This window comes from Chrysochloris asiatica, unplaced genomic scaffold, assembly GCF_000296735.1.
Source record: "Chrysochloris asiatica unplaced genomic scaffold, ChrAsi1.0 scaffold00161, whole genome shotgun sequence".
Taxonomy (NCBI): domain Eukaryota; kingdom Metazoa; phylum Chordata; class Mammalia; order Afrosoricida; family Chrysochloridae; genus Chrysochloris; species Chrysochloris asiatica.
The window spans coordinates 2,788,552-2,798,315 of record NW_006408679.1 but is presented as its reverse complement, the minus strand read 5'-3'; positions in this window follow the sequence as shown (position 1 = coordinate 2,798,315).

The following is a 9,764-nucleotide window of genomic DNA, read 5'->3' as shown; positions in this document are numbered from 1 at the left end:
ATATAGTCCAGCCTCTGATACTTGTATATGTGCTTGAGCTCCCTGGTGGCCAAGTTGAAGACTGATGAAGGTCCCCTAAAGGATACTCCCTGGGCTCAGGAATGCTGTCTTCTATTTCTTTACATAGTGTCTGATAGTCTAAATTGCATTTCAGTGAGGTGTGAACACACCAGCAAATTGGCAAGTGCAAGCAAATAGGAAGATTAGAAACTGGTTCCCAAAGTGCTGAGGGGAAAACCAAAAAGGGGTGATTGCTGAGTGCAATTTGGAAAGGCTTCTTAGGGATGAGGTATTTTGAGCCTTAATTGAAATTGACAACCAAGATGAGGCAAAAGCATCTAAATGAGTTGGGTAGAACGAGAGTATACCTTATGCCTACTACCTGCCCAATATCAGGGTCAGTTGTCCAGTGTAACAGACGCCAATAAAGAAATATTGAGGTGAAGTGCCAAAGGCACGGCTTTTTAAAGATCCTGCACAAGCTCAGACAGAAAAGGAGAATTCTCTCAGATCTGTCTCCTCCAGGTGCTTTCGGGGTTTCTTTTATAAAATGGGTAAGAATTATGTCAGAATTATTTCACATTCAATTTCATGCAATTACAGGTCAAGCATGCACTGTAAGGATACTAAGGTTCATAGTATGTCTGTCTCATTTAAATGTTAACTGTCCACTCTGGGGAATGATTTTTAATACGCTAGTGTTTCCTCTTACCCAGATTCTTGCAGTTTCTGGTGATTCGTGGTTCAGGACCCAGCTGTGGTGTCAGCAAACCTCCTATCTATTGTTTCTCAAAAAGTTGCCAATACTTTCTTATCTCACTGGGAAGAGCACTGGGAATCTCCTTTGAAGAATATTCTGCATCCCTCTTGAGAAGGTGAGCATCATGTGAAGGAAGCCACAGTGACTGTCTTCACATATCCCAATGACTCTCATATTGAGGTGAAGAAACAAGAGGAAAAAAAGAGTAATCTGATACAATTTGATGAACTTGACCTATATCTATGGATGCAGTAGCTCAAAAGAGGGAACAAATTTTTACAGCAAGTATCATTCCTACCCCCTCCATACACAGAGTAGACAGGGATGGGCAACTTGGACATTGGCTACCCAAAATGGGGGGGCTACAGAGGCAAGAAGTGACTGCCTTATAAGCTTTCAAGAGGGAACTTAGATCCAAAGGGTGTGGAGGAAGGTAGAATCTCCACTGAGTAGTATCCAATCTATCTAGGCAGGACTGATGAAAGGAAATGAGGATAGGTCTCTTGTGATACAATAGTGAATAATTGTTATCAGGACTGATTGTGAGGGTTGGAAATGTAGATGTTTTGTAGCAAAAGGAGGGGAGTGATTAACTTTGCAGTCTAGGAGCAGAGGTCCCTGGGACCATTAAGGGAGAAGAGCGGAGAGTCGGACCCTACCCAGAGGAGCAGTGATGCCAGAGATGGAGGTAGAGACGATGATATGGGGAGATGGAGGAGCTGGGGACTTTAGACCCAGAGAAGAAGAGGGGCTGTGTGCTGACAACCCGGGGTTGGGGGACAGGCTTGCAGTCTATACCCTTTGTTTGGTTGATGATGCATGAAGGGGATTGTAACCATGGCAATGAAACAATATACGATAGGATGAATGTAAAACTAATGTTCTCCCATGTAAATTATCACATAATTCATAACAAAACATTAAAAAAAATACAACTAGGGAAGATCTGCCTCCTCAAATAGAGTTGACCTTAATCATGTGGATGGAGCAAAGCTTTTGGGACCTTCATTTACTGGTGGGACACAACTCAAAATGAGAAGAAACAGCTACAAATATCAATTAGTAACCAGAAGCTGAAATGTACTTAAGTATGAATCTAGGAAAACTGGAAGTCATCAAAAATTAAATTGAATGCATAAAGATCAATATCACAGGCATTAGTGAGCTGAAATGGACAGGTAATGGCCATTTTGATTAAAACAATCATATGATTTACTATGCTGGGAATGACATCAAAAAGAGGATTTAAAAATCTTTCTTGAAGTACAATGCTGTCTGTGACAGGATATTATCTATATACCTACAAGGAAGACCAGTTAATATCACTATTATTCAAATTTGCACACCAACCACTAAAGCCAAAGATGATGAAATTGAAGACTTCTACCAATGTCTTTAGTTTTAAATTGATCAAACATGTGATTGGCATTTGGAAAATATGAGCTTGGTGATAGAAACAATGCTGAAGATTGCATGACCGAATTTCGCCCACTGAAAGGCAAATCACAATAACAATCAGAGCTTTGTTAAAAGGATTAAATGCATGTAAACACACAGAAAATTCTCTAAATATCAGCTATTTTATTATTGCTATTTTTATACAGAGCCCTGGTGTGGCACTATGGGTTAATGCACTGGGCTGCAAAGTTGGTTTGAACCACAAAGTCAGTGGTTCAAACTCACCAGCTGCTCTTTGGAAACCCTAACTCTTTGGTTACCATGGATCAGAAGCTACTCAACAGCACTTAACAACAGCAACATTTTATACACAGGGAGTCCTTGTGTAGTACTGTAGGGTAAGCACTGGACTACAAGGTCAGTTTGAACTACAAGATTGGTGGTTCAAATCCACCAGTCTCTCCTAGGAAAGCTTATATAGGGCTGCTGTGTGTCAGAACCAATTCAATGGCACTTAACAACAACAAATTTTTATACATAGAGTCCTGAATCAACAGATGAATATGAAAGATTATGTAATCAAACCCCAAAACAAAGTGAGGGACCCCAGCTCTCACCCAACAGCCAGGTTGCTGCTGGTGAGGCCCATTCAGGAGACCCTAGAAAATAGAAATGTACGTCTACTTCACTCTGTTGCTAAGTGCTGCAGAGTTGGTTCCAAATCACGGCAACTCTGTATAGGGTTTCTGAGGTGTGGCTGGTGAGTTTGAATGGCCAGCCTCGTGGTTCAAACCGATCTTGAGGTTGAGTGCTTATCCTATGGTGCCACACCAGGACTTTATGGTATGTTAAAGAATTATTTGCAATAAAATCTAATAGTTGCTTTTTTCCCCTGATTGTTAAATTACATGTTGCAGTCCTGGTGTAGGATAATGCACTGGTGCATCTGAACTGCAAGGTGAGTAGTTCAAACTCACCAGCTGCTCCTAGGAAACCCTATTCAGGGTCCCCCTATGAGTCAGAACCAACTCGACAACATAACAATGACAACAAAGAACGTATTTGTTATAGAAATATTTGCCAACATAAAATAAAGAAATGAAACTCACATAGAATTTTGCCTGTGTATAAAGTTTCTAAGGAGTGACTGGTAGATCTGAATTGCTGACCTTGTGGTTAGCAGTCTAGTGCTTGTTGTACAGCACCACACCAGGACTCCAATTATTAATACGCTTTTTAGAACTGACTCAAAGGACTCAACAACAACAACAAATTATTGATAGAAACTTATTTTTCCCTATGGAGTCTTGGTGTGGCACTGTAGAAGAAACACTCAACCACAAAGTCAGTTTGAACTGCAAGGTCAGCAGGTCAAACTACCAGCCTTTCTTCAGAAACTCTATACAGGGTCACTATGAGTCAGGACTACTCGATAGCACTTAACAACAACGTTTTTTCCCTATGGAGTCCTGGTGTGACTCTGTAGGATAAGCACTGCAAAGTTGCTTTGAACCACAAGATAGGTAGTTCAAACCCACCAGCCACTCTTTGGAAACCCTGTACAGGGTCACTATGAGTCAGAACCAACTTGATAGCACTTAATGACAACAATTTTTCCCTAAATTTTATTAATTTTGTTGTAGTTCTTGAAAATCTACACAGCAAAACACACACTAATTCAACAGTTTCTACATGCACAGTTGAAGGGCATTCATTATTGTCTTCCTGGTGTACGCCACTCCCATCTGCCTTTTCTGAGTTGTTACTTCTATAGTAAGATAAACTCATTGACCCGTAAGTTTCCTATCCAATCTTTTGAGTGGCTCTTGTCCATTTGATCTCATCTAAATAGTTCTTTTCCCATAAAGATTTACAGTCTCAGAAACTCTATATAGGGTTGCTATGGAGTCCTGGTGTGGTGCTGTGGGTTAATGCACCAGACTGCAAAGCTCTTTGAACTGCAAGGTTGGTGGTTCAAGCTCACCAGTTGCTCCTTGGAAACCCTATACAGGGTTGCTATGGGTCAGAACTGACTCAACAGCACTTCACAACAATAACAACATAGAGTCCTAGTGTGGCGCTTTAGGATAAGCACAGGACTGCTAACTGCAAGGTCAGCAGTTCAAATCTATCAGCTGCTCCTTGGAAACCCTATGCAGGGTTGCTGTGAGTCGGAACTGACTTGATGGTACTTTAACAACAACAACAATATGATTCAGAAGGAGACCTAGTATGGCACTATAGGCTAAGCGCTGGAATGCTAACTACAAGGTTGGTGATTCAAACTCACTAGCTGCTCCTCTGAAACCCTATCTATATAGGGTCACACTGAGTTGGAACTGACTTGATGGCACTTAACAACAACATGATTCAGAGACAGGGGGATAATTTTGGTTTAAGAATTAAGATGATCTCAGGACAAGCATTTCAGGAGTTCATTCTGCCTCCTGGACTCCAGAAAGATTGGATTCCATGAGAATTTGAAATTCTGTTCTGCATCTCCACCCCCACTGATCAGGAAGGAGTCTTCTATGGGACCTTTGATCAAAATGTTCAGTAATGGTAACCAGGTACCATTCAGCTCTTCTGGTCTTACAGTCAAGGAAGCAGTTGTTCGTGGAGGCAACTAGTCACATGTTCCATATCTTACTCCTATGTCTGACTCCTTCTTTTTGGGTTGTTCCAGGTGAACAAAGACCTATGATTAAAACAGGTTCTGTTAATACTATGGAGCCCTGGTGTGGTGCTGTAGGATAAAGCACTGAACCGCAAGGTTGGTTTGAACCACAAGGTTGGTGGTTCATGCTCATCAGCAGCTCTTTGGAAACCTTATACTGGGTCTCTATGAGTCAGAACCAACTCGACAGCACTTAACAACAACAATTAATACTATTGGAGTCCCTGAACAGTGCAAATGGTTAAAGCTTTGGTTACTAAGTGAGGGGAAACTTTAAAGTCCTAAGCAGCACAGTTCTGCTCTGGTTTCAGGTTTTCATCAGTTACAATTAACTCAACAACAAATGGTATTTAAAAAATTATCATTGCTTCCTAATGATGCCCTTTCCTCTCCCAGACCAGCAGAGGTCGCTGTTTGAGAGACAAAACTCACTCTTCTCTCTGCCTGGAGCTGGCCAAGATACAGACAGATCTGAATCCAGTCTCTTAGTGAGAGGAGCACAGAGTTCCTCCAAGTGTGCCAAGATATAGGTGCAGGAATACTTGGCATATGTGTTTATATAGAACATAATGTGAAGTAGCCCATGTGCTCATAAATGACAGCCAAGTGACATCCATAAATACTGCTGCATTCATTCAGTGGTGTTCTTGGGACTAACTGAAAAAGGTTGCCCTGATATGGAATGATTTCAAAAACATTTACTACTATACTACAAAGGCAGGGTACTGTGGCTCTTGTGGGTTAAAATATTTACACTTAAATAAAAATATGTTGCTGTTGTTAAGTGTCATCGAGTCAGTTCCTACTCATAAAGACCCTGTATAGGGTTTCCGAGGAGTAGCTAGTGGATTTGAACTGCTGACCTTATGGTTCGCAGTCAGGTGCTGATCCTACCATTCCTACCAGGAATCCAAAAAATATATATATATACATACTCATATATGGGATATAATAACATGACGGAAACTTTAATCTTTCATTTGTACCTTTTTGTATGGTTTGAGTGTTCAAATATCATACATGTATTCTTTTTAAAATGTAACTAAGGATTATCTGGAAAGAAAGATTGTACCCAATTTTAAAAATCGTTCTATTTAGCATACTTTTGTTTGTTTTTTTAAACATAATCTTATTCAAAGCCTTTTGCAGGGATATTTGAGATGTCAGCTGCTATTGCTACTGCAGTTGCCTCTCTTCAGGCACATAGTAGATACTGAATAAACATTTTTTCAATGAATGAGTAAATACAAAGTACTTCTTATCTCTCTTTTTCTTCAGAGAATATTCCCTGAATGCAATTCACTGTTTTTCTAGACTCCAGTTCCTCAACCCTCTCATAATCCCTGGAGTAGTAGGATAAATGACAAGGCTCTTTCCTGCCCTAAACCAACCATTTCCCCACATTCAATTAAGGAGATATTTATTGATTATTTACTATATGCGTAAGACAGTGGAAGGGGCTGGTGTTAACTTCCCCTAAATATTTTCTTAGTAAAGTTATTCACTTGATAATTATTGATTGAGCATGTACCATGTATTCTAGGGGTGGGAACTAACAGGGTGTCTACAACAGATGTGGTCCCTGTTGTGATGCACCTGGAGGTCAAGGTCCTGGAGCTCAACTCTGTCAGACTCAAGGCCTTTCCATAAAACAGGTCATTGTTAATAGCCCTTGTACAATCTGAAAGAAATTAACAGATTAAATAATACATCTACATTTGATTTTTTAAATGCCTTAATTGTGATATAAAGGAGAAAACAATAAACTTGTGAATGTTGAAGCGTAACTCCTAGGACAATAAAGGAGCTCTGATAGCGCAGTGGTTAAGAGTTGGGCTGCTAACCTCAAGGTCAGCAGTTCAAAATGACTAGTGGTTCCATGGAACAAAGATGAGGCTTTCTGCTCCCTTAAAGATTTACAGCCTCGGAAACCCTATGCAGGGTCGCTGTGAGTTGGAACCGACTCCACGGCACACCACCACCACCACCACCATGCTCAGGGTCTTGGTGTGCCACTGTAGGATAAGCACTGGACTGCTAACTGCAAGGATTGGCAATTCAAACCCATCAGTTGCTCCTTGGAAACCCTATGCAAGACACAAAGCAACAACAATGCTCAGGTATAGGGTTCCTGGGGTAACACAAACAATGATGTGCTGACTTCTAGTCAAAAGGTTGGCAGTTGGAAGCCACCCAAAGTCATCTTGTAAGACAGGCCTGGCGATCTGCATCTGAAAGGTCACAGTCTTGGAAACCTTATGGAGTACAATTTTACTTTGCATGCATTTGGTTACCGTGATTTGGAATTGGCTGAGCAGCAGCTAACAACAATAAGCTCAGGTAATTGCAAACCGGCTCTTTGTCTCCACCACTCTCCAACCAGACAAGGGGTGTTGTGTGACACTTACCCTGCATGTGGGACATTCAGCTTGCTTGGCCATGCTCACCAAGCTTCTTGCATGTAGTACCCATCCTGAGAAAACCAGAAACACCTCCTAGGGGCAGGGGGTAGGGGGGTGGGAATACTGCACCCCTTGAAAGCCCAGGGTACATGGGAAGCCCCATGAGGTTTCAGAGGCCATAGCATGGAAAGCCAGGACCAGCCTAGTCACACCGCATATCTTCAAACAGCAGGAAGACCTGACACCCAGGGAAAATGTGGTGTGCAAGCCCAGACCAGGGATGGTTGGCTTTCTAGGTGTCAGACAGCAGGATTCTGGCTGAGTCAGACAGAAGGTGAAAATCAAATAAAAACTCCAGTTTTTACAATAAGTACCAACAACCAAAGACCAGTCATGTCTTTTTTTTTTTTAATGTTTGAATTATTTTTTTCAAAAAATTTTTAAATTAAAAAATTTTATTTTTATTAAAAAATATTTTTAGGTTACCTGGGAAGCAAGGCTGTGGTAGCTGGTGATTGAGGAAATAGAACAGGGTGAGGGCCCAGGGGAACAGTCAAAAGCCAGATGGTGAGATTAGACAACTTTGTCTTCCTTTTTTTAAAAATCGTTTTTCTCATGAATTTCAAAAATACATTTTATTACAGTAAATATATATAACAAAAATTTTTTTTAGATAAATTCTAGTTGTACTCTTCTGTGACATTAATTATATTTACAATATTGTGCAACTATTATCTGGTTAATACACCAGATTGCAAAGTCGTTTGAACTGTAAGGTCGGCAGTTCAAGCTCACCAGCTGCTCCTCGGAAACCCTATACAGGGTCACTATGGATAGGAATCGACTTGATGGCACTTAAAACAACAACAACATTACCATTATCTAATTCCAAAACTTTCTCCTCACCTCAAACAGAAGCTTAGTACCTCCTAAGCATTAATTCCCATGTACCTCATTCACGAGCTGTTGGTAACCACTAACAAACTTTTCTCTGTGTATTTGCCTATTCTAAATGTTCATTTAGGGGGGGTCATGCAGTATTTCTCTTTTTATGTCAGATTTATTTCACTCAGCATGTTTTCAAGGTTCATCCGTGTCACATCTTGTATTTCTGCTTTCAACTCTCTTGAGCCTAGGAATGGAGATGATGGGTCATGTGGTCATTGTGCATTAAACTTTCTGATGATCTACCAAATCATTAACTTCTTTTAAATATATTTGTTGTTGTTGTTAAGTTCCATCAAGTCAGTTCCAATTCATAGCAAAATGGTTTCTGAGGAGCGGCTGGTGGCCTTGAATTGCCGACCTTGTGGTTCACAGTCCAGTGGTGACCATACATAGCCACACTAGGAGTTTTTAATTAATCACAAAATAGTACATATTTATGGTGAAATAGGGAGCACAGTGGGATAAGCACTGGACTGCAAACCACAAGGTGGCAATTCAAAGCCACCATTTGCTTTGTGGGACAGATGAGGCCTTCTATTCTCACAAAAGTTTACAGTCTTGGAAACCTTATACAAGGTCTCTGTGAGTTGGAACCAACTCAATGGCACTTAACAACAACAATACCATGGTTTAAAAGGTCAGCAGTTCAAACCCACCAGCTGCTCCTCAGAAATCTTATGTTGCTGCTGTTAAGTGTTGTCGGGTCAGTTCTGACTCATAGTGACCCTATATAGGGTTTCTGAGGAGTGGCTAGTGAAATTTGCACCACTGACCTATGGTCCAGTGCATTATTCCACAGTGCCACACCAGGACTCCTGGAAATCCTACACAGGGTCGTTATGTGTCAGACTGATTGTTGTTATTAAGTGCCATTGAGTCAGTTCTGACTCATAGAGATCCTGTATAGGGTTTCTGAGAAGTGACTGGTGGTTTTGAATCACCGACCTTGCAGTCCAAACTGACTTTGTGATCCAGTGCTTATCCTACAGGTCCACCACAAGATTAAATTGAGTTGGGCCAACTTTTTGGTTAGTAGTGTTAGAAATGAATCCCGATGTCACGTAAAAGACACTTGGTGAGACTAAATTACCTTGGCAAAGCAAAATTTACTCCTGCAAGAGGGTGCATGTGCATAGCCATACAAACAGGAACAGGCCAGCAAGCACACCGAGTGGGCAGTCCTCTCAGGTTTCTAATCCCTGATGTGAATCTCAAGGCTGTGTCTCACCCCATTGGCTAGGGTTTTGACCGCACAATCTTTTCCCTTACCCAGTTGGCTAGTTCAAATTTTTAAGGTGTGCATTTCTACTTTAGGAAAACAAAGAGAGAGATCATGAAGTCTTTACTTCAGGAAATAAAGAAAAAAAAAGAAAGGTTACCCAAATACAAGAAACAAGATTATAATAAATAAATACAAATATAAAATATATACTTTTTTTTTTCCCCCACAGTAGCTGAGCACTTAACCATTTGTACCACCCAGGGACTGATGTTGTTGTTGTTAGGTGCCATCGAGTCGGTACCGACTCATAATGACCTTATGCACAGCTGAATGAAACACTGCCTAATCCTGGGCCAA